At 48.3% G+C, this 25,720-nt stretch overlaps 1 long non-coding RNA gene across 2 annotated transcripts; it reads left to right on the forward strand.

Moving 5' to 3' along the window:
* The first annotated feature begins 720 nt into the window (after window positions 1-720).
* LOC119535869 lies at window positions 721-21,174 on the forward strand. 2 transcript variants are annotated; one of them, XR_005217308.1, is made up of 4 exons: window positions 721-803; window positions 10,018-10,124; window positions 17,306-17,416; window positions 21,048-21,174. It is a non-coding gene; the product is annotated as an uncharacterized LOC119535869 (long non-coding RNA). The 2 variants fall into 2 exon arrangements; XR_005217309.1 differs by lacking the exons at window positions 17,306-17,416; window positions 21,048-21,174 and adding an exon at window positions 15,102-15,187.
* The last annotated feature ends 4,546 nt before the right edge of the window (window positions 21,175-25,720 follow it).

A 25,720-nucleotide genomic window follows, 5' to 3' on the forward strand; every position in this document is an offset into this window, starting at 1 on the left:
AACGTGGCCAGGAAGCCATTTTTGGGTAAGTTCTTTAAACCTCACTCCTGGTGGAACTAAGAGGAATATTCTGGGTCTCCCCTTCTATATCTTTTTCCTGGAAATGTTAGAATGGCTGCTTTTCCCCCTCCATATCCTGCTCTTTTATGCTTTCCCTAAATATTTGCTCTGCAGCAAGCTGCACCAAATCCTGAGCTGGACTGGGGGTTCAGGTCCCATCCAGTTTCTCCCTTCCAACGGCCGTTTCGAGAGAAGAAAGAAACCCACTGTTCGAGTGAACAGAATGCAAGAAAATTTTCTTCGGAACAAAGGTCTGGGAGGCCAGGTTGGTAGGGGGTGGGGAGGAGGAGGTCTGCAGTCTGAGGGGGGCTGGGCTGCCCGGAGAGAGCTGCAGGAGAGACTCTCAATTCTCAGGCCGGCAGGGGGCCCAGGGAGAAGTGGTTCCCGCAGGGCAGGGCTTCCCGGTTAGGAAAGCGCCCCTGATACAAGGGGCTTGCACAGGCGCACAAATGAAAGAAAATCAGAGGAGATGAAACCATACAAATTTCGGGTAATAGAAAGAGAGGAAAAAAGATGTGCATGTGGCCTGGGTCTCAGCTCAGAAAGGTCGATTCCCAGAAGACTCTGCCCAACTTTATATTACTTCTCAGAAAGCCAGTGAGCTGAAAAATAACTTGCACCTTTTTTATAAATATATTATTATTCGTTTCTTCAGAGTTTCTTCTTCACATTGTTTTGTGCATCTTGGTTTTTCGTTTCTCCCTGGCCTGATTTCATTTGGAGATTCAGCCTGGAACCTGCAGGTAAGGTGGCCCTTCTCCTAAGAACTCCTCTATTTCTAATTCTCAGCAGCCCTCCTTGTTCTGCCTTCTCTGAGTGGGGGGACGTGGGGGGAGAGGATAGCACGAGGCAGCTGGGGTAAGGGCAGACCCTTTCCCTAGGGCACAGGAGTCTGGGTGTTATTTATGAGGGATACATGTGTGCACAAATGCATGTGTATGTGCAAGAGGTCATGAAGTTTTGCGAAAGGCTGCACATGAGTGTACATGTATGCAGGAATGTGCACAAGTGGGGTTGTAAGTGTGCATATGTGTTTGTGAGAAGTACCCATGAACATCCATGCATGTGCATCTGACTACCCATGACTAACCATGTGTGCTTCTGAGGGGTACCCATGAATGGGTGAGCATTTGTTAGAGGTACCCATGAGTGTACATATGTGCGTTTGTGAGTTCTTGTGACAGCCCATGTGTGTTTGCGAGGAACACCCGTAAGCATGCATGTGTGTGTTTCTAACTACCCATGAGTGTGCATGTGTGTATGTTTGTGAGTACCCATGAGTGTGCATGGGTGTTTGTGAGTACCTGCAAGTATATACATGTGTGTTTGTGAGGAGTACCCATGAGCATGCATGTGTGCTTTTAAGGAGCACCCATGATTGGGCTAGCATGTTTGTTAGAAGTAACCATGAGCGTGCATGTGTGTGTACACATTTGTGTTTGTGAGGACCACCCATGAGCATGCATGTGTGTTTGTAAGGAGCACCCATGATTGGGCTAGCATGTTAGTTAGAAGTAACCATGAGTGTGCATGTGTGTGTTTGTGAGTACCCATAAGAGTGCACATGTGTGTCTGTGAGGAGTACCCATGAGCGTGCCAGTGGAGGGATTGTACATGGGTCTGTGCGTGTGAATGCATGAGTGGGCCCAGAACCCCCGGTAGGTGGGAGGGACCTGGTGAAGCTGGGTTTTTCTGTTTCACTTGAGTCTACAGTGGCAGTAACTGGCTCCTTCACCTTTCGCCAAGCTCCGCGAGGCGCAGATGTTGTTTGAACCAGGGAAAATGTCAGCCCCCAGGAGGAGCCCAGCTCTAACTTAGAGTGAGCCCCTAGGAAGCGTGGCAGTGTATTCTGGGTATTGTGCTTTAGATCCATTTGCATTTGCTCTTTCCAGTAACTAAGGACTTGTGGGTGGGTGTGAAAGAAGGGGGGCTCTTCCCAGTGCCTGCTTCCCTTCCCAGTGTCTCCAGGCTCCCGGTGAGGCTAGTGCCAAAGGAAGCCCAAGGGTAGCAAGACAAAGAGCCCAAAGCAAGCCCTGTCTTCTTTCCCCACCCCACCCCCATCCCCATGGCAACCTAGAAGGCTTCTTCCCGGCCTGCGGAGCCATCTACTGGGTTTCAGGTGGGGAGACCTCACGGCAGAAGTTGGTTCCTCCAGCATTTAGTATGCCCCAGGACAGATGTGCCTGGGCTCGGAGGGCTGCGAGCTCCATGGTACAGCTGGCAGAGCCTCTGAGCTTTGTCGGAGACTGCAGAGCTGAGGGGACAGGTGTCTTTCCCTCCTTCGTGGCCAGTATGAGCCTGCACTGAGCCCCAGGTTCTGAGTGATGCCTGCTTCCATCTCAGCCACTTGGGAAGAGACCGTGCTGGGCAGGAGGTGCAGGACTTACGTGGTGCCTGGGGAACTGCACCCCCACGGCCCCTTCACCCCAGGCACAGGGATCATTAGGTCCACCCTGCTATTTTAGGCAGATGAGGAGACTTTGGCTCTATGAGGCTAAGTTATTTACCCAGGGAGGGCCAGTGAAGCTGCTTTCCAATTTAATTTGCCATTGTTGTCATCAATCTACATCCACTAAGAGCGAGGCAGTGAGATGTAATAAGAAGAGCCCGTGTGACCGCGTTCAAGTCACTTAAATCCTCAGCTGCCTCACCTGCAGAATGATGATGTGGATGGATGCTTAAATCATAGGGTTGGTGTGAAGTTTGAATTTGCCTATAGGTGTGGAAATGCCTCTGCATTGCCTGGCATGTGGCACTGTTCAGACTGGGTTCATTTCCCTTCTGCTGCAATGGGTCAGGGGAGCTGAAACACATCCCAGGTACTCAAGGGCAGGCTCTGTGTCTGGGCTCCTTTGTCCGTTCGCCCCCTGCAACACACCCCCAGGGTGGCACAGCTGTGGGGCTGCTCATTCCAGATCCAAGAACCCAGCCTTTTCCTTAGCACCATAGCCCCCAATTCACCAAACATGAGCTTTCTCTTTGGCAGAAATCCCCCATGTTTGTGGATAATAATAACTGACATTTTTAAGCCCTTTACAGTTTAAAAGCATCTTTGTAGTGCAATGTGATGACAAGGCATGTGGGTGGCAGAGAACCTGAACTATTACTTGTCTGGTGATGCTGGCCTGTTCCCTCATATGTAAAATGGGTGCAGTGATTCCAACCCAGAGGAGTGCTCTGGAATTAAATGTGGGAAGATGTAAGTCAATAACTTAATCAGCCTAAAGCACACACAGAATAGCCCTAACTGTGTGACCTTGTGCAAGTTACTGAAACACTCTCTGCCTTGGTTTCCTCATCTGTAAAATGAGGTTAGTGATAGTGCCTCCCTCATGGGGTTAAATGAGCATTAAATAAGCACTAATGGAGGATCAAATCAGTTAATATTTATAAGATGCTTAAAACAGTATTTGTTACATGATGAGTATTCAATGACCTATAACTTTAACCCTTATTAGGATTATTTTGCCATCACAACTAACCATTACAGTAAGGAGCATTTTATTCCATTTCATAGACGAGGAAATGGAGGGAAGAGGGGCGATAGTGGCTTGGAGCTGTGTACCCCAGAAAAAAAACGAGCTCTTAAATGTAATCCATTCCAGTGGATGTGAACCCTTGTAAATAGGATCTTTGGGATGAGATTACTTCAGATAAGGTATGGCCCAGAAAGGGTCTTAATCCTATTACTGAAGGCCACAGAGAGAGAAAAAAAGCCAGAAGGAACAGCCAGAAGCTGAAAGTCAACAGAACCTGGAAAAGAAGGGAGAAGCCAGGAGAGGCCGCCATGTGCATTGCCATGTGTCAGAGGAGCCCAGGACCAAGGCTCCCCGGCAGCCAGCCCCAGAACGCCAGTCTTCAGGAAGAAAGCACTGCCTTGATGATGCCTTGATTTGGACTTCTCCTAGCCTCAAAACCGCAAGCCAAAATTCCATTGCATGTACTTGCTTATGCAGCCAAGGAAACTAAAACAGGGAGCTAAATCACTAGCCAAGTGGGGTTTCTTTGTATCAGCAGTCTGCTTGCTGCACCAAACGGTCAGAAGACAGACACCTATTGCCACCTCCAGGAGAGGGGTCTCACCACATGGAGGGTAACAAAGGGCACATAACAATCCCTGCCACCAGGAACAGCAGTCTTAGGGTCCCCCCACCCCACCATGGCTTATAGGTACAACAAAGACATGCCAGTGGGCATCCATCCCCCACAGCCAGCAGGGAGATGGCTGGCACACACCTTGCACTTAGGTGGGGGTGGGCCAGGTGCCATCAAAGGTACCCTGAGTGTTTACATATGCTCCATGCCTAGGGCAAACGGTCGCCAAGCCGCTGTCTGCTAGGGGATGTGCTTGACCTCAAGGTGCCCCCGAGAAGGGGGTCAGCCCACACTCGCCATCATGTCCTAGATGCTAGGCTAACACATCTGGTTCCAGCCACAGAATAGATTTGTGGGTCACAGGGACAGGTCTTGGGTGGCTTTCCTTCACTGGGGAGACTGTCCCATGTGGACTCTGCCCCCTCAGCCGCCTCTCACGGTCCAGCTCAAGACCTCCTCTCCCTCCCACCTCTGACGGAGCCTGCTTCCATCCAGCAAGCCCCTGGCTTTCCCTCAGGGAGACACCTGCTGTCTCCTAGACGAGGGGGACGGCCTCAGAAGGAAGGTGCCAACAGGCTGGCTTTGGAGGGCTCCTGCTCCAGGGTTTTCCAGAACCTGGTATCAGCCATCCTCCTCCAGGTGTCTGTCCTTTGGCCAGTTCAGAGGCAGTGGAGTCACAGCTGCCTCTGTGGATGGGTGCACACGTGTGTGTGCATGGTGTCAGAGGGGACTGACTGGGGAGGCCTGGCTTCTCAAACCACCCCCAGGCATTCGGCTGCAACAGAGCTGCTGTGAGGGTCTGAATGACAGGGTGCCTTTCAGAGGTGGCCCTGACGGGGCTTGGGAACCCTGCCCCAAGCTGTGTCCATACACCTCCAACACACACACGCACGCACACATGTGCACACACACAGACATACCTAGAGGAAATGATCAAGTGCAAAGATCCCTCATGTGCTACTTTATATGGCAAATAATTGAACCATACCCTTGTGGTCTCAGTGAGGAGTTTCATCCATATTCATGCCTCGCGTTTCCTGTGGAAACGAACACGCCAGACGTTCCAGCACAACGCGGGAGCAAGAAATCTTAAGCACTAATTCAACGTTTCTCCATTCGCCTTTCCTGGCTCCAGGGAGAGCAGATTTAGATAGTGTCTAACCAGCCGGGAGGCAGTGCGCTCTGTGATGGAGGCTTGTCCTTCCTTCTCGTCCCCTCTCTCCCTTTCTCTTTGTTTCCTCCCTTTTTCCTTCCCTCCCCTGCCTTCTCCATCTCCTCTCTTCCTTTCTCTGCTCCCCCCTTCCTCCCTCTTCTCCTCCCATCTCCCAGTCCTCTGCCCCTCCCACTGCCTTTCTCCTATCTTCGCCCCCTCCACCTTTCCTGCCTTCAAGGCCTCCGTCTCTAACCCCGGAAAGTTGAATGTCTGCTTCGAGTTTCACTTTCCTTGTCCAGCTCTAACGGGGTGGGGAGCAGCTGGGGCCCCGGGAAGCTGCTTTGGAGAGTGCGTGTCTGTGAATACCAAGCATGTTAATAGGTTAAAGTAAATCTAAAGTAACATTTGAAAGCAGAGAGATGAAAGCAGATCACAGGCCAAAGATCAAACAATCTAGAGCCACTTCTAAGCCTTTTACAGCTGGAGATTATTAGCATTTGAAAGTGAAGAGCATTAGAGGGAGAGAGGGAAAAAAAGGTGGAAGGAATTTTTGTTATGGAGATAAAAACGGAAATAAATGACAGTGGAAAGGGAGAACTAGAAAGAGGCTGAGTTGTTTTAAAAACCACATTAAGACAGTAAGGGGGCGGGGGAGGGGGACACCTGTCAATATATTTGTAGCACTTCAACCAGCATCTGGGTTCACAACCATGGTTTGCAGGCCCCCTCTGCTTCCCTCCCTCCCTTCCCTTCCTGGCCTCCCCAGGCAGGCGGCTTCCAGTCTTTCTGATTGACACTCCCTTCCCTCCAGCTGTGTGACAGAAACCCCTGCTCTGGGAGGGGTTAGGGGTGGGAAGGTGCAGCAGACACTGGGACTGCAGCCAGGCCCTTCCTCGTTGCTGCCGGGGCTTCCAGGCCTCCCAGCCCACAGAGGCTCTGGGCAGTGTCCAGCCAGCCTCTCTCTAAGCTTCGAATGCTTAGGTTGGAACCAAGGGATTGCCCACCTGAGATTCTTTTCTGCAATCCCAGGCATGGCTTGCTGTCACCACTACCACGACTGCTAACCCCCCCAAGCTAGTCCAGCCTCATTCTTTTACAGACTGAGCACCCCCAACATCCAGGGCAGTGCCAGGTCTAGAGTAGACACTTCATACTTATTTATCAACAAGAGAATGTATAAGACCTTTGATGCAGTCTTGTGTGGGCAGAAAACGTATTTGGGGTTGATTGGGTTGGAGACTTTTGATTGGATGTTTCCGTGGAGATGTAATCACTCAACTGTAGGTGATAACTCTGACTGGATAGTTTCCATGGAGGTGTGGCCCCGCCCATTCAGCGTGGGCCTTGATTAGTTTACTGGAGCACTATATAAGCTCAGACAGAAGGAGCGAGCTTGCTACAGCCAAGAGGGACACTTTGAAGAATGCACAGGAGCTGAGAGAGGAACTGCAGTTTACAGAGACATTTTGGAGACGGCCTTTGGAAGCAGACTCTTGCTTGGGAGAAGCTAAGAGAGGACAAACACCCTAAGAGCAACTAAGAGCGACATTTTGGAGAGAAGCTGAAGCCTAGAGAGGAATGTCCAGGGAGAAAACCATTTGAAACCAGAACTCTGGAGCAGACGCCAGCCACGTGCCTTCCCAGCTAACAGAGGTTTTCCGGCCATCCTCCAGTAAAGGTACCTGATTGTTGATGTGTTACCTTGGACACTCTATGGCCTTAAGACTGTAACTGTGTAACCAAATAAACCCCCTTTTATGAAACCCAATCCATTTCTGGTGTTTTGCATTCTGGCAGCATTAGCAAACTAGAACAACCTCCTATCCCCCACACTTTTAATCTAGCTGATAAATATTTTCTAAGTACCTGTTATGTGTTAAGCACTTGGTTAGGTGCTGGGAAGGCAGTGGCGAACAAAACAGGTAGGTCCCTATCTGTGGGGCAGCAGATATTAAATAAACAGATTTCAGGTTGAACATGGTGGACTGATCTCAGTCATTTATTGCTGCTCCTTCCTGAAATTGCACTCAAGTAGGATTCATGTCATTAAAAATCGACCAGGAGAAAGAAAATGGAAGAGATGGCAACCAGAGGAGAAACGTCATCAACTTGGGGGAAGATGAAAAGCAAATGGAAGAGTGACAACTGACTTGGAATGAAGGAAGCTTAGAAAGTGCCTGTCCCCAGAGGGAGGTATTCATGAGAAATGAAACACGTCACCCTGTGGATTCCTGGAAGGCCTGGGGAAGCAGGGACATCAGGTATGGCAACGTAGGGCAAGGCACTGATTAGACCTCCAGGTTCCCTTCCTTAGCCTGGATAGCCAAGCAACCATCCTTCTCCCAACCTGGGGGAGGGGGTGGGGTGGGGGAGGGGTGGCCATCCTCTGAAGCAATTGAATGAGAGAAGGCTGGGCTTCTCCATGCACATCTATAGATGAAGATAAAGCATTATGCATAAAACAGGGAGGTTACAGTGAATTCTGCATACTGAACAGGGAGATCCTATTCTGATTTTTGGGTGTCCTCCAAAGAAAAAGTCAGTTCCCTGTCCATTCATCCTATAGGGAACCCTACTAGCCAAGCAGACCCTCCTTTGCCCACACATCTACCAATCTTTTTTAAAAATGGATTTCTTTTTAAATGACACTCTTAGATATGAACAGACAACTAAGGATAACCAAGCATTTTAGGAAAGCCTCCAACAATAAGACCAGCAAATGGGGGTGGGGGTGGGGCACTTTGAAGAAACAGAGACAAGGTGGAAAGCAGAAGAAAGTTTCATACACACACACACACACACACACACACACACACACATATCCTCAGAGAGATAAAAGCAGATATAGACATCCATATATTAAATCCAAACACAGAAAGGAGCTCTTGGACATTAAAAATAAGATAGCAAAAATTTAAAATTCAAGACAAAGTTGGAAAGATAAAATAGAATTTCCCCAAAAGTGGAATAGAAAAAGAGAGAATAAGAGAAAGCCAGATAATGGGAAAGAAAATGTGAACATTAAAGGATCAGTTAAGGAGGTCCAGTATTTGACCATTAGAAATTCTGGAAAGATTCAAAGAAAATGGAGGAGGGAGGGTAACAATCAAAGAATAATAGAAGAAAATTTTTCAGAACCAAAGGATGTTGCTTTCCAGATTGAAAGGGCCCATTAAAGGTCTAAGGCAGATGATCATGACGCTGCAGTCACCAGAGATGAGAGGCTGCTCAAAGCTTCCAGAAAGGAAGGGCAGTCTCCAGGGGAAACAAGTAAGTTATAGATTATTCGATAGACTTGCTCATGTGGCAAAAATAACATTGATAGAGGTTTTCCAGTTCTACTGAATCATAAAGGAAAAATTATAATTAAGTGCATAGAAAAGAAAGCAAACCAAAAATAAAGAAAAGCATTGAGTTGTAAAAGAAAGCAAGCATAATTGTGGTAAAGCTTTTACTTATGGTTGTATAAAAAGAAACTATTGATTTAATTTTTAAAAGTGTACTACAAGTGCATTGTGTGAAGGCAAAACTCTGAGCTAGGAGTCATACCATAACAGGAAGTCAGTAGTAGATAAGGTCGAAAATTGCTCAGCCAAAAACAGAGCTAAAAAAAGAGAAAACAGTTGTTGCCTTTTGGGGAGCTGTGGTTATTTACCCAGAAAATGCATAAGGGATAATGATAAAGTTGTGATTTTTTATGGCAGTTTGGTTAAATAGTTGTACGCATTTGTCTGAATTCATGGATTAGTACACTTAGGATCTGCACATTTCACTGTATGTAAGATTTACCTCAAAAGGAAAGAAAAGGAACCACAAACAAACATTGAGCTCTAATGAAATGTATGGTGAAGTATTTAGGGATGAAATATACTCTTATCTGTGACTTACTTTGATATGCACCAAAAAATAAGATGGCTTGCTGAATGAATAGGGCTGGAAAATTGGATGCATCAGTGATAGAACAAATACTGCAAAATGTTAATTGTGGAATCTAGGTTGTAGATTCTAAAACCATAGGATTTATTCACTGAGCATTTTCTCAACTCTTCTTTTTATTTGAAAATTTTTATAATAAAGAATTGGGAAGAAAATAGAAGTATGGGTCTGTTATTTAAATGCAGGGATCTAAATACTGGTGGAAACAGCCAAGAATTGAAAGTGGTTGTCTATGGAAAAGAGATGCAATCAAGGCCTGATGCAGTCCATGAAAAATCTCAAGATCTTAGTTGATTTTTACAATTTTGTGTATGTATTACTTTGCTAAAAAAAAAACTAATTTAAAAAGCAAAGAAAAGCATATTTATTGATACATAAATGAAAGCATGGAAAGTGTACAAAAATACATAATGTCATAATTTGGAAGGGACTATGAAAGAAAAGAACAGGATGTCATAGCAGCGAAAGGGTATGGAATGCTACCCAAGGCTGTGAGCTCCAGGAAGGGCTCTCAGAAGCTGAGCCTTGGAGGTTGGGGAAAGTGGGGTCCCGGCAAAGGGAGAAAAATCGTGATTGCCCAGGGCAGGAGATAAGAGACGGCCAGTAGGCTGCAGTGTCATGGAGCAGGAGGATGCAGGGAGCAAATCACACCAGGATTTCCAACTCCAGATAGAGGACCCTGGATGACCAGCCAGTCAGGTCCAAAAAGCATTCACAGAGCATTCTGGGGATATTTACTCTTTGTCTTGTACCCTTTTGCTTTCTTTTTACAGAGTCTGTGCCATGGATACCGAGGGGAGGTTTCACAGGACCGTGTCTATTCTGCCCGAGTTACCAAAGATTGGAGAGGAGGCGTCAGGCTTTGGCAGTGATACCCGAGGTATGGGGGCACCCAGGGGAAGGTCACTTTGTCTGGGCTCAGCCTCCCCCCTCCTCAGGTCTCCTCCCATGTTTAACCTTGGAGGTTCCATGGTTTGTTTTGAACATGGGTAACTGAGGCCTCACACATCTCCATCCATGTAGCAAAGACCCATAGTCTGAGGGGGATTGGGCACAGCATCCAGGAAAGCATTTCCAGTTGCTCTTGAACAAACCGAGGTTTCATCCCCAGCAGCACTTTTCTTGCCCTGGATAAGATGTTGTGGGTGAATACAGGGCACCCAGCTCAGAGGGGAAAGGGAATTAAAAAAGAGAAGTGGGGGTGGGGGCATGGAGAAATTACAGTCATTTTGGAGGAGCAGACTGGGGTCCTCCTAGGGGCCAGGAAAAGCCAGGGGCAGAGGTGGGAAGGCCATTTGCAGGGGAAAGGGGCTTGGAGGTACTGGAGCAGGCTGAGGGACTGCGGAGAGAGCTTCCTGCTGGAGCCCAGAGAGCCACCGAGGGCCTGAGTCTGGGGATCCAGGCCTGAGAGACAGCATGCACCTCTGGCAGACAGGTGCCCACCCCCGGTGACAATGAATGGCATGGAGCAGGGATGCCCAGGGCTCTGGCACAGAGCCGGCAGCTGCCACTGTGGAGGCTTTTATGCTAATACCACTTGTCAAACCGTCAGCGCTCAGGGCCGCTGGACCTGACAAGCAAGCAGCTGGGTCCCCTGGGCTTTACCTCCCCTGAGTCCTCCCAGGTCCTCAGAAATGTCCAGTAAGAGCTCAGGGCTGATGCTCCAGGACAGCTGGAGGGTAAGAGGGTGGCACTGGTGCAGGGCTTGGGAGCAAAGGGGAGAGGGGACCACTGGGCCTCTCGAGGGCCTCACCAGAGATCATTCCATGCTCCTTTTAAAAATCCACACATTCTAAAGTGGGACCCATATTCTAAGAGCTAGAATGCCAGAGCATTGGGATTTTTCAGGTGGGGAGGGAACAGAGCTCATTCTAGGTCATTAGAGAAGGAGGGCGGGCATTTAGTTCCACCCCCAAGGCCCTGCCTGGGGGATCCGAGAGGCAGCAACTTGTTGCAGAGGAGGGAGCATGGAGCATGGGAGGCAAAGCTCTGAGTCCCAGTCCGTTCTGTCATTTTACTGTGTGACCTTGCACAGGTAACTTTCCCTCTCTGGACTTCAATTTCCTCCTCTGTAAAATGATCGTGAATGGTGGTAGTTTAGATTCATTCACTTATTTAGCATATAGTCACCAAAAACTTCTCATGTTTGAGAAATGATATAAAGATATATATATTTTTAAAAAGCACACAGTTCCTGACTTAGGGATTGGCATTCTAGTAGGGCTGTTGGACATTATTCAGATCTGATGGTCCAGGATTTAACGTGTGAGGTGTCTAGGGAAGATCCGCGGTTACGTGCATCTCCTAGGGGCCACGGAAAGTGAGCCCCAGGTGGAAGCCATGGTCGACCCCCACCCAGTGCACTCGGAGGCCACACACTCTAAGTGAGATTCCTGAAAATGACTTTCAAAGCTGTAGGGCAAGCAGGATCCTTGGGGAAAGCTGCTTTCTGCCTTTTTCCATGGTGAGCCCATGCATAGCCTAAAAAAGCACTGAACTTGGGGTGCTGAGATCCATTTCTAATTCTCAGCCCTGCTCCCCAGGAACCATGGGACTTCAGGCAAGGACACCACCTGTCTCTGAGTTTCAATTATTTCACTGGTAAAACAGATCCCATCCATCTTGAAAATCTGCTGATGCTCAGTGCAGAGCACTCTGCCGGCCCTTTCTGGGGACTAGCCCTACCCTGGGGCCCCCTGTCTCCCAAGGACGGAGCCAGCCTGTGTACCACAAGCAGGTAGGACCCTCCAGAATGCTTGATGGATACAAACGTGTCTTACTCATCACCCACCCTGCCACCCACCAGCCTTCCCCCAGATGTTCGTGGGAGGCTCCTATAATTGGTTTATGGGTGATTCGCTCAGCATTGTGTCTGGCCATAAAACATACTCACTTAATAGTCTCCAAGGAACTGCGAAGCCTCCCAGGCTATAACTCCGAGCCCCCACCCCTCCTGCCCAGCCTGACACCTTGTTTGGTGAATCTGATTTCATTTTGATCTTAAATCTGCCCTAAATGCCTCAGAACCGTAGCCACATGGAGGAGCAGGGACTGGGGGAGAGGAGAACAGTGGCTGAGAATTACGACCCAGACCCATTAGGAAGGGAAGAGCTGTCTGCTCAGCACAGCCCCTTCTAAATCACGCCTGAGGAGACTGTCACTGAAGTCAGAGCAGGCCGGCGCTGGCAGGTTGAGAGTGGGGCTGGGCGGGGGGACATGGGTGTTCCCCCAGCCTTGTCCTTAGGCTCCCAGGGACCCCTGTGTCCTGGACACCTTCTCCCTCAGCTCTCTGGAGGACTTGGAGAAGTTGGTGACCTAAAGGTAGCATGTTGTGGGGTTTGGGAACCCCGCAGTGACAGAGCTCAAGATTATGAGGATTGTGGTTCTTCTGCAAAGGGGTCTGAGAACCTCAGCTTCTCCTCTGCGGTCTCAACTCTTGTTCCCAAGGGTGGGTCATGAGAGAAAGATGGAGAAGTGGAGTTGCTGCCGGCTTCCTCTCCCAGTGGAAGAGCCCAACCAGCCATTGCCAGCTGTTGGCCAGCAGTGAGGTCCCAAGTCACCTCTACTTGCAAGGGGCAGAATATATTTCTACTCGAAGACCTCTTATTCACCCTTCTAGTTCAGTTAAAATATCCCTCCCTCTATGAAACCCTTCCCAGTCCTCCTGGGGAGAATTTATCACTCCTTCCTCTATTTTCTCTTAGCATTTGGGTCAAAAGACAGTTTAACACAGTGATTGGGGGCCTGAGCTCAGACGTCAGGCTGTCTAGATTTGAACTTAAATTCTACCACTTAGTGTGTGACCCTGGACAAGTTATCTAACCTATCTGTGCCTAAGTTTCATTAACTATAAAGTGCAGGATAATGACAGCTCATACCTCTTAGGACCGTTGTGAAAATTATATATATAAAGCTCTCAGGAAAGTACTTGGCACATGCTAACAGCTTAATAACTGCTAGCTGCTGCTCTTGTTACTTATTAGTATTACCTAGGCTGGGGACAGAGGGGCTCAGAAAGTATATTGGACATTTACTTTCCACTAGTCCATGCCTTTTTTATGTGTCAAAGGGCTAGTAATCAGTGAGTAGAAGAGAAAGAATGGATAAATGAATGAATATCACATTTCTTTAAACTTTTTTATGTAGTTTCTTTCTCAGTGTCTGCTCTCCCCACTGCCCCATTAGAATGTCAGTCCTCCGAGGGCAGAGGTTTAAAACAAAAGAGTGACAATGTCCGCACTGAAATACAGAATTTGCAGAAGCAGACAAGTGGAGCGACTCGGACGCTGAGCGACCTCATGGGCCTCCTGCGTGGACTGCAGACTACCTGGACCAGGGCAGTGGGGAGCCCTCACCCAGCACCCGACATCAGGAGGCCCATGGGGGATGCAAAGACATATAAGGCATGGCTCTTGCTTGCCCTGGGAGCCAGACACCTCACACAGTGAGCACGTTCCATGGAGCTTAGAGGCTGACCACAGATGCGCTATCAGCACCAGGAGCCCTGAGATGGCAGCAACCAGACATCGTGGTTAGGGCAGGGCCAGACACCGCAAACACCATGGCACCTTAGGGAGCACTCTGTGGGAGCCCCGAGGTCCAAAGGGTTAGTGTGTAAAGAGGAGGGCACTACGCTGCCCTGAACTGACTCTAAGTTAATTAACTCTTTCAACTTAGACTTCTAAGTAAGATTTCCTAGGTCACTTTGATCCTAAGTATTAACCGAAGGATCAGTTACTGCTGGTGGCAAGGGATTTGAAAAAGTCACAAAGCCCTGGTTTTTTTTTTTTTCTTACAACTGGAGGGGCATTGGAAACCAACTAATTTTACCCCCTCCTTTTGCAGAGGGGAAAAACTAAAGCTCAGAGCAATGAAATGGCTTTCCTAAGTCTTCTGAGCATTTCTCCCTAATGCATTCCTTTATATCTTGTCACTTTATCCCTATCCCTGTCACTGGTAGGTAGGCATGGGGATCATGTTCCCCATTTTAGGGGTTTAGAAGGAAGAGGTGAGACCCAGACTGGTGAAATGTCTTGGTGAAAGTCACTCTTCAGGTCAACAGTGAGAGTTCTGATCCCCAGACAGGGTGTCTCCCTCAAAGACTAGCTGCTCCCCCTCCACCCCCACCAGCCCCGACTGGCCCCAGGATCTAGAAAGCCCTGACCACACAGGTTCTGAATCGTCCTGGAGCCGAGCTTCTGCTGGGGGTGGAGGGGAGAGCCATCCCTCCCTCGGTGCCCCTCGGCATTGGGCATCTGGTGGGGAGGCCCTTCCAGCCCACCCTTCGTCAGCTGCTCCTCTGAGCAGAACCACCACTGCCTGAGAAGGGGCCTTGAGTGCCAGGGAGGCTCCCAGTTAGTATCAAGAGGATTTTCATAAACACAACTGTCTGTGTCTGGGCAGCCATGTGGAAAGTTGCAATATAACCCACTGATGTCACATGACAGAGGAAACACAATTTTCAGAGGAAGCCGTGTTGCTCTTTCCGACCTCTGCACGAAGCAGAATCCCAGACAGGCTTCCGAAAGAAAGGAAAGAAAGGGGAAAAAAACCAGCAACACAATTGCAAAACAAAACCCCTATTCTGAGGTCTCCCAGGGAGGGTGGGGAAGGGGGCTGGAGAGGGGGCTGGAGTCCCTGGGGAGCGCTGGTCTGGGTTCTGGGGCAGAAGTCCTGCTGTCAGCCCCGGTGTTCCATTCTGTGAGGTCGGGTCGGGCCAGGGCTTGCCCAGGAAGGCACTGGAAGCCGGGCCTGCAGGAGCTGGGCAGGGCCGGTTCAGTGTGTGCTTTGCGCTCCCCACTCTCTGGAACCCAGATCCCTGGACATCAGAAATCATCTTGTTCCTCTTCCCTCTTAGGCAAGACTGATTTCCAGCTTTGTCCAGACACAATCTCCTCAACTTTAAGGGCTCCGGATTTTCAGATTTCTGCAGCTCATTCCCTCAACCCTTCTGGGATCACATCTGAAGTCTGACCCCAGTTCATCCTGCTGCAGTTTAAACGTATCCTGGTCCTCATGAGGGGTAAAGCAATTCAAAAGAGGGAGTGGGACGGGTTGGTGTCCTTTACTTTCCCTGCTGTTCCTTCCTGGCCATCACTGGCTGGTGGATTTGCCAGGTCATTGAACTTCTCTGGGGAGCAGTTTCCTCATTCTTGAAATGGGGGAGAGGAGAATAAATATTTAAGATTTCTTTCCACTCAAAAAGACTGTAATTTTATGACTATTTACAGATAAGAAGTAGCAAGGGAGTTCAGGTTACACAGAGGATATTTTGTGATTTTATTAATATTTATTGGGATTCTTTAGATTATGAAAGTAATTATGCTTATTGGAAATCGAGAACAAGCCTTTTTAAAAATGCCTGTTTCCCAAGTATGACCCAGAGATAAACTCTATTGACCTTTGGAGATATGTTTCTTTAATCTTTAGTCTTTGCTTATTCATGTATTTTTAAGTAAAATGTTACACTATATATAATATCCATTGCATATGATGCATGCTATATACCATAATGTTAACCATCTGTATTTTAATCATTTTGGGATGCATTGTAAATATTTTCTTACATCAATATTATTCTTCTACAACATAACAGTTTCCTTCATTCATATTTTTTCTCATGATTTTCAATATTCAGGCAAATCACAAGAAGGAATACAAATGGCCAATAAACATGAAAAATGTTCAACCTCAACAATAATCAAAGGAAAGGAATGAGATAATCATTTTTATGTATCAGATTAGTGTAGATTTTTTTTTTTTTACCTGACAAAGCCCAGTTTGTAAACAGGATGAAGAAATGAACCACCTTTTACTGTACATGGCTGGAAGTTGAGAACCAGCCTGTCTAGAACACAGTTTTATGTATCAAAATATAAAATATGTATGACTGTTCACTCAGTAGTTCTGTTTCTAGGAATCTACCTTATTGGGGTAATCATTCAAGTATGAAAAGATGTAAGTACATGGATGTTTATTAAAACATCATTTATAATAGCAAAATTTATAATAGCTAAATACCAATCAATAGAGAACTAGTTAAGAAAATACGAGTGATGGTAACACAACATTGTGAATGCAATTAATACCACCAAATTTTATATTTGGAAGTCATTAAAATGGTTAATTTTGTATTGTGTATAAAATAGAGTAATAACTATTTTAAATAAAATTACATACTAAATTTAATAAAGTTAAATAAAATAAAATTTTAAAAACAAAAAAATAAAAAGTTTAAAAACAAAGCAAAATGAAAACCATAGAATCAAACATAACGAAGAGTGAACTCTCATGTAAACTATGAACTTTAGTTAACAATATAATTGCAATATATTTATTCATCAGTTGTAACAAAGGTACCACACTAATCCAAAATCTTAGCAATAGGGCAAAATGTGGGGGAGGGCAGTAATATGGGAATTCTGTACTTTAATTTTTCGGTAGATCTTCAACTGCTCTAAAAAATAGTCTATTTTTTTTAAAAAAGAAAAACGCAAGGCCTACAAATAGAAAAATATTATGCAGTCATTAAAGATGATAATGGAACTCTTTATTTATTGAGTTGGAAAGATGTCTTTGACATTTCGTGGAGTGTGAAAAAAAATCAGATAACAGAACAGCATGCAAAGTCTGAGCCCAAGTATGCAAAGTTGTATGCACAAATCTGCATGTGTGTATGACATAAATAAATGCCTGAAGCATTGTTGGCTTCAGATAGGAGGGTCTTAGAGGTTGCAAGCTGTTTGGAAAATGGAAAGGGGAAAAGGGATTGGGGACTCGCTTTGAAGCTGCATTTGCTAATCAAACATCAAGTTTTGATTTTCGCTGTTTGTTTTGTTTTTTTTTACCTTAACATTTCCATCTGCCAATAGGTATTGACCAAAATGTTAATAGTGATTATCTCTGGGAGGTGGGATTTGGGATGTTTTCATTACTTCTTTGAAATTGTGGTATTATTTAAATATTTTACAAACATGTGCTGTAATATTTGTTGTTAGAGAAGGCTCACAGGAGGTGCTGGGTTTTTATGTTCTGTTTTTTGTCTTTACAATATCCTGATAGTCTGCATAGCTAAGTCCTGCCTGCAACCTCGAGATCTGACTGACTCCCCTCATCTGCTGTTCCCTTCCTCCTGGCCCTTCGGTCTTCTCTTGCCAGGTTTGGGGGATCTAGGTAGGGGCACGTCCATGGGAACCTCCATATTCATAGACTACCCACATCCCACCCCACCGCCTCCCTCATCCCACCACCATCACCAAAACACTTCTGCCTGCACTGACCAGGGTTTGGTCCTTGCCCCCTCACCTTCTCTGCCACTCCTTTTCTTAGACTTGCCCCTTGGATTCTGCTCCTGCTGCTTGGCTGTAACCAGACACGGAACTCCCTGACATCGTCTCTGCTCCTGGTCTCAGCTCTGTTTGTCCTGACATTACCCAACCTGGCATCTGACCTTGCTTTGCCTTTCATCTTTGATTGTGCTACTGCCTGACAGTTTAAAGTCACCCCAGTGGCACCAGGTTTGACAGTGCTTTATCCTACTTGATTCAACAGCTCAAAACACATCTACTGAGGGTTTCTTTGTGTGCTAGGCCCTGGGCTGGGTCTTGGGGGCCTAGAATCATGAGGCTAGGTAACTGCCCTTGACAGACAGTGATGGAAGCTGATATGAAGGTTTAAATACCACCAGGCACCCTTTTAGACAGCATGTGTATGTCTCATTTAATCCTCATAATAACTCTATGAAGGAGGTACTAGTATTATCCCCATTTTAAAGATGGGGAAACTGAGGCATAGAGAATAACTCCCCCAAAGTCACCGAGAAATGATCAGTGACTTGAACCCAGGTACTCTGGTTCCACAGCATCAGTTTTAAACACGGTGCCGTACGGAAACAAAATGAAACCTCCTGCTGAGCTCAGGATCAACATTTATACAAAGAGCTGTGGGAGTGCAGGAAAGTGAGTCATGAATTCTCCTGGTTCCCAGATGCTTGGCTTGCATGAGACCCAGACATATGCCCAGCTTCCTCTTTGCTCCTTGCCTGACTAACCTGCTTCCGTCTGCCCTGGTGTGACACTGAGTCTGTGACATAGACTCAGCATCCTTTCTTAGTGGCTGCTGCCTGCCAGGCTGGCCTCCTGCCTTCCACCCCCCTGAGCTAGGCAGGCAGGCCCCGACCCTGCCCACCTTGCTGCCCTTGACCTGCTGTCCAACTCCCCACCCAATGCCCAGAGACCTTGCCCCCAGAGCTCTTCCACTTGGCTCTGGGCTACCTCCCAAAGCCCTATGAGCCAACCGTTTGGGGCAAGAGCTGAGCATTCCCTCATGCTCCTTCTGCTTTGATAGGTAGGCCATATTTTCTGCAATAGAGGGTTTCCACAAAAGTTTTGTTTGAACTAAATGTTTGTAAATTGAATCCCAGTTAGAATATATTAGAATAGGCAGCTAATGCTAGAATAGTCTTGAGTGCTTACCATGTGCCAGGTATGTTGCATGTAACCATTGTTTAGTTCTTAGAACATCTCTGTGAGGTGTGCACCATTTTCATTATCCCTATAAAACCAATGAAGACATCAAGCCCAGAGAAGTTAACTGACTTGCCCAAGGTCACACAGCTACCAAGTGGCAGAGCTAGCTCCTGGTTTACATGATTACATTAGTCTGCCTTCTCCAAGGAGCTCTTAGTGAGTTCTGTGCAATCTCTTGGAGAAGCAAATTTTCTAAGTTCTGATTTGTGTTTAGTTGAAGCAGGACAGATCTCACTTTTTTGGCTCAGTGCTCAGCTGCCAGACTGGGGTGAGAGGAAATCTGTGAGTTCTGCTGGACAGTGTCTGATGCAGGGACAATAGAGAGTGTTCCCCACTGTCCCCCAGAAGGGGAGCTCTGGAGCTGTGCCCACCATGTTCCAGTGCACGCATATGTGTGCACACACATGCACACACACACACACGACCTTCCCAGTCGTGCCCAGGACTGCCTCTTTGGCCCAGGGTGGCTGGCTGGGCACACAGGCCTGAGCCACAGGGAGCCGGGCATGGAGAGAAAGGAAGCTGAATAAAGGCAGCTAATACTATATCTATGATATGCAGCTTTGGTGGTAATAAACACTGCAGCTGAATATTCCCACGGGGACTTCCTAATGGAGGAGATGGATACACTCCAGAGTAACCCCAGGGGTTTTACACGCAGCTCTGACTAAACTCCCTATAAAATCAATCCCGCCTTTTCACCAGTTGTGACAGGGTGTTCTAATATTAATCCACTCTCCTTGTCAGTCAGCAACTCCAACAAAGGCTTTAATGATCTTTAACCAGGCATAATAAACACTACACACTCGGGCAGGGAATGCCTGGGCACGGGGAGCCCCCGCCCCTCACAACAGTCCTCTTGCAGGTTCAAGAGGGGCAAAGGAGACTCTCTAACCCCCTTCGGCCACCCCCTTCCCCTGCAGGAAGGGCTGTGGGGGAGAGCTGCCCCCAGTGAGGGCAGGGGCCCGGCGGGCAGGCTCAGGCTGGCTCGGCAGGGAGGAGAGCAGGACCAGCCCTGGCTCCTCTCCGGCCTCCGCGGGGCCCCGGCTGGCCTCTGAGCTGGGCAGCCCCAGGTGGCCGCTGACCCCATGGCTCTGCTTCCACAGCTGGCCTCCCATGCCTTCCTCTCGGGCATCTCCTCTGCGCTCCTGACAGCTCCCTTCTTTTTAGAGGGAAACTAACTCTGCATGGGGAATCCTCAGAGCCAGAGGAAGCAGCAGAGGTGTCCAGGGTTTGGCCCCTGCACCTGTCCCTCTCGGAGCCCGCAACCCCAGCCAGCCCACCCCTGGCGCCCTTCCCCTCCTCTCCTGCTCCACCTTCCCTCTCTCCCTTTCCCTGGCCCTCCATGCCCCCTAGAGGCCCCAAGAGGGGTGGACCTGGCGCCAGAGCAGAGTGGCAGGAGCCAAACGCGGACTGTGGTGGGGTGGGAGTGGGGGTGGGGGTGGGTTGGGGGTACAGACAGTCAGGTGGTGTCAGGGCCTGAGGCTGCGACCCCAGGGTGGGTGAGGAAAGTTGGCTCCACATAAGCCTTGGCCCTTTGACTTCCAAATCCACCTCTGAGTATTTTCTTGAGCGCAGAGGGCCCCTGCATTGACTTTGGGAAGGCTCCGAGGGCTTCCCTCAGAGACAAGCCTGTTTAGGAGGCCTATTCAGGAGGCCGAGGTATAAACTGCCTGGCAGCTTCAGCCTGAACCTCCCAGCAAATTCCCGCAGGCAACAGCCAGCTCAGAGCCTAGAGTTTGGCCTCTGACTTCAGAAAACACCCCACGCGGGTCTGAGATGTTTAATGCAGCACATCTGTGCTCCAGCCCACCGAGGGACAGCTCAGCAGAGCCCAGGGGCCTCCCTGGTGGTATCCTGCCTCCCTGCAGGCCCAGAGAGCTGCGCCAAACCTGGGGAAGGCAGAGAGGCCACGTCACTGTTCAAATAAAACTTAGTTTAAATTTTTTCTGGTTACGAATTAACATATTTTACTTAAGGAAAAAACAGGCAATATAAAAAAGTTCAGAAGGAGAGGCTTACGTCAATCACCGTATTAGTCAGGGTTCTCCAGGGAAACAGAAGCCAGAGGAGAGCTATATGTATTAAGAGATTTCTTAAAAGGAATTGGCTCACACAATTGTGGAGGGCTGGTGAGTGCGAATTCTGTCGAGGCTGGAAATTCCAGAGGGAGTGACGTTGAAGTCTTTAGTCAGAGTCTATTGGGGAGGCCCGGGAGAGTGGAGGGTGTCCTCTCGAGGCAAAACTCCTTCTCCTTCTTGGTTCTCCCTTTGCAGACCCCCTGGCTGATTGGACGAGGTCCACCCATAATGCTGACGGTCACCGCCTTTAAGTAAAGTCAACTCATCGTAGATGCTAATCCCACATACGAAATACTACCACAGTAACAACTAGGCCAGTGTGTGACCCTACAACTGGACGCCAGAGTCAACACATAAAGTTAACCATCAAAACCACTGTGAATATTTGAGTGAGTTTCCTTCCGACGTTTTCTCCATAAAAATGCTGAATTAGACCTTCGCCCTTGCACTTGTATCTGAGCCCCCAACGTATATATATATATATATTTTTTGCCTGCAGGAGACTTCCTGCCTGGGGAATGCAGGGATCCCAGCTCATGACTTGCTTGGTGGATAGGGGCACCTTCCGGAACTCTTGTGCCTCCATTTAATCATTTGTTAAAGGGAGATAGTGATAAACTGACTCACGGGTTGGGCATCAGGACTGAGGATATTTATACAAGCAACGTATTTGCAATCACGCCTGGCACATCGTCAACGTGAAATAGATGTGCTGGTGGTGTCACTGGTGTTAGTATTGTCACCATTATAGTGATTATCTGCACAATCCTTCTCCAGTGAAGAGTGGGATGGAGGGACCAGCGTCCCACCCTCCAGCAGCCATGGCTTCCTGGGGGAAGGCTGAGCACCCAGCTGCGTAACAGGTGGGCAGGACAGGGTCCCCGGGAGGGGATGTCACTCTGGGAGGACAGAAAGCCGAAGGTCGCCATTCAGGACCCTGCCCTTGCTGGGTGGAAAGGGAAGGCGCACAGTGTGGCTGCCAGCCCCTCGTGTGAGTTCTTACTGCCAGTGTGGCTCCTTGCTGGTACCCAGGGGCAAGAGGCAACTCTTTTCTCCACCTTGCCCCCGTAGAGATCATTAATCCAGCACGTCATTCTTTTCCACCAAGCCCAGCCTAGGCTTCTGATCACCGCTAACTCGGCCCCCCAGCTGGCTCCCACCAATAGACCAGGCCGGCTTGCAAATAGGCCAGCCTGCTGATAGCTCTTAAAACTTCCTTAGACCATCAGAGTTTCAGAATATCTCTGGAAGGAAGGAGCCCTAGAGATTCTCTAATGGCTAGTGATGATAGCTCATATTTATTCAGCACTTCCTAATGTGTCAAGCCCTTTGCTAACTGCTTTACATCTATCATCTCATTTAATCGTCACAACAAGACCATGAGGTAGGGACTCTCATTATCTCCGTTTTACAGATGAAACCCTGGCTCAGAGAGATTGAGTAGTTGACCTTGCTCTGCTCTATCTGTCCCCAAGGAGACTCGAATTTAACTAAGGAGAGACTGTTCTTTGTGCTGGGGAAACATCACAGGGCAACTTTTTTGGCAGGGAGAGGATGGAAGGGGGACCCTAATGTCGTGATTAACCTGAATGTTGATAGGAGGTCGTGGTGGCCTGAATTATGCCCTCCAACAAAAGACACGTTCCTAGTCTCAATCCATGCTCCTGGGGCTGTGAACCTGTGTAAATAGGACCCTCGGAAGATGTATTATCAGTTAAGGTGTGGACTCATTTGTGAATAAGCTCTTCTAAGATCCTATTTAGGTGTGGCCAAACTGAATGAGGGTGGGCCTTAATTCCTATGCCTGGGGCCTTATAAAGAGAGGGCCCCAGGAAGAAGCCAGAAGTCAGGGGGAGCCGAAAGAGCAGACATAGGAGAGAGAGAGCTTACCAAAGGGAGCCAAGGAACCCCAAGAGTTGTGGCAAGCCAGCACCAGAATGCTACAGACCTCAGGGAGAAAGCCTGGCCTCGCCCATGCCTTGATTTCAGACCTCTGGCCTCTGAAAGCACCAGACGATAAATTCCCGTGTTAAAGCCAGCCAGTGTGTGGTATTTATCATAGAAGTCCTGGCAAACTAAGATAGTGGTGTTTATTTTGATCATGCAAGCTGGGTGAATCTCTTTTCTGAGACACAAGAAATGACAAATGAGAAGGAGAAGAAACGAAAACCCAGAAAGGACAAGTCACTCCCAAGGTCACATGGCCAGTATGTCATGGAGCTAGACCCAGAACCCCAGTCTCCCAATCGCACATTCTTTCCAGCACAGCCTGCTGCTTTTCAGTCCCCTCCAAGCAGGCAGATCGCTGAAGTCAGAGACCGTGCCCCAGGCTTCTTTGGTACTCAGCCGCTATACCCAGCATTGTGCAGGGCACAGAGAAGGTGCTCGTTAAATCCCTGACAGCAAATCAGTGTTCACTTTCCAGAAGTGAGTTAGGGGCAACCACTGAAATGTGGATCCATGTTTCCCTTAATAACCTATTATGGGCAGATCTAAGCTTATGCAGAAGCTCTTTATGTTGTCAGCCTGAACCCAGCCCAGCTCAGACTTGGGAAACCAAGTCTCCTGCAGCCAGATCCTAACCCAAATCCATGTTCTCAACAGCTCCGTGGGCCTTACTCTCTCTGTGCCTTCTCCACGAGCCCACCCACTCCTTCCCCCTCCCCTATCCTCCCTCCAAGAGCACTGCACCTTTCCAACCCAAGATAGTGTCCCTTGAGATGCTAATATTATACAAAAGAATCAGAGAGCGGTAGAGCTGATTGGATTTTTTGCAATGCTGATGCCTGATTTCCTCTGGGCCCTGCCTAATTTCTCTCATTCACAGGTCGGTGGCTTTTTTCTCACTGCCTGACAGTGGCCGTCCCAGTCTAAGCACCCCCTCTCAGCGACCTCAGACCAGAGCCAGGCAGTATGGGCAGGCATCCTGTAGCAGTGGCACGTCTGTGTAGTGGTAACTCTGCATTTTTATTGGATAAGTGAGTTAATGGGCATGTAAAACATACACAACTTGTCAGCCCCTTAGCTGCTGCCATTGCTGCAGCTGCCCTCCTGCCTCAGGCTCAACTAAATTGCTCAGCAGCTATGGGCTTGCCCTCTTCCTCCCTCTGCCTCTTGTTTTTTATCCACCACCCCCCCCCCCCCCAACAAGTTCCTCTCTCTCCTCAACCTATACCTCTCTCCCTTCCCGGTCAGCTAAAGGGTCTCTGGGAACATTTTTTTTAATTTATTTTTAATCCATTTCCTGAGCTGCCAATTCAAGAGAAGTCTTGACCTTGGAGGCTCAGACACTTCGGCGGAGTCAGTGCTTTGTCATCTGTCCCTGCCCAGGCAGCCGAGGTTCAAGAACAGCAGCAGCTCAGAAACAGCCTCAGCTCAAGACCTTGAGAGCATTTCTCAAATGTCCTACATCGGTGTGTTTACGGACACACTTTTGGCTGTCCACCTGCACTTGACTGCTCATGGGAGCGGGCACACTCCCAGTGTGAACCCACCCTCAACTGCCCACACCCCCAAAAGCCCTCGTCTGTATGCACACACTCAACAAGCAGTCCATGTCAGCTTACAAGTACCCTAAGTACAAACACCCACAATCAAGGTTTGCAGTGTGTCCTCCTAAATATTTACCCTTAAAACAGCCCAGCTACATGTGTACCCCACAGTGTATCCCTCTCCCTGTGTCTCCCCAAAATTCTCGAGCCTACATGCACACTTCTCATGTACACATCCTCTAAATGGCACCAGTCTTTATGCATACCCCCAAGTCCAGACACCCTGCATTGTCCACATCTGTGTTAACCCCCTCAAATAAGCATAACAACCCATCCTATATGCTTATATCCCAGGCACACAACTCTTAACACCATCTCCACAATATTTCATTGTCTGCATGTTCACATCCGATGGAAAGTGTCCCCATCAGGCTCTCCCCAGATATATCTACAGCAGCTATTAGGTCCAGGACCCTCTCTGCTGACTGTGGTTAATTACTCACACAAATCCCCTGTCTTGGGCTGCATGCTGAGAAACTCCTCCAGCAAGGAAGGGCCTCGGGTGCAGGGACAGCCTCCCCAGTAGTCTTTCAGTGTCATGCTCAGCTTGACCTCACACGAGCCACGAGCCTTCTGGTTGACCTACTGCTCTTTGCCTCCCGCAGAGGCTGCTTTTGCCATGAAGGGCCCCAGGGCTCTTTCCCGCTCACCGCCCTTGCTCGGTGGTTGACACTACCACTTTCTGATGTGGCTATTTTAAAGAGCAAACCCAATTCCAGGCTGAATGCCTAGAACTTTAGTGTCTAAAGCAGGGGTCAGCACACTACAATTCAGGGGCCAAATCTGACCCACCACCTACTTTTGTGAGCAAAGTTTTGTTGGAACACAGTCATGTCCACTTGTTTAAACGTGTTGCCTGTGGCTTTCGCACTGTGACTTCAGAGTTCAGTAGTTGCAAGAGAGCCCATATGGCCTGTAAAATTTAAAACTTTGCTCTCTGGCCCTTTACAGAAGAGGTTTGCCCACCTTGTGTGAAGCGAGCCCCATTCTGTGCTCTCCTGTAGTCAGAACTGCATGACATGTTTTCAGAGGTAAATAGAGAAGCAGCAGGGTGCTCACAGGCACAGGACAAGGACAGTAAAGGTATCTGAACCATGTCTACAATTCGCCCCACAAATATTTCTTGAGTGGCCCTATTTGCTAGGCACTCTGCTGGGCACTCAGTCACAGCAGGGAACAAAACAGCTCCTGCCCTCCAGAGGTGGGCAGTCTACAGGGAGACGTTGCTTTTAAACCACAATGTGCACGAGTGACTACGAAGCGAGAATTGTGTAAATATTGAAAAGGAATAAACTGGGGACTGTTGAAGCCTGGAAA

This window comes from Choloepus didactylus, chromosome 6, assembly GCF_015220235.1.
Source record: "Choloepus didactylus isolate mChoDid1 chromosome 6, mChoDid1.pri, whole genome shotgun sequence".
In the NCBI taxonomy this organism is placed as follows: domain Eukaryota; kingdom Metazoa; phylum Chordata; class Mammalia; order Pilosa; family Megalonychidae; genus Choloepus; species Choloepus didactylus.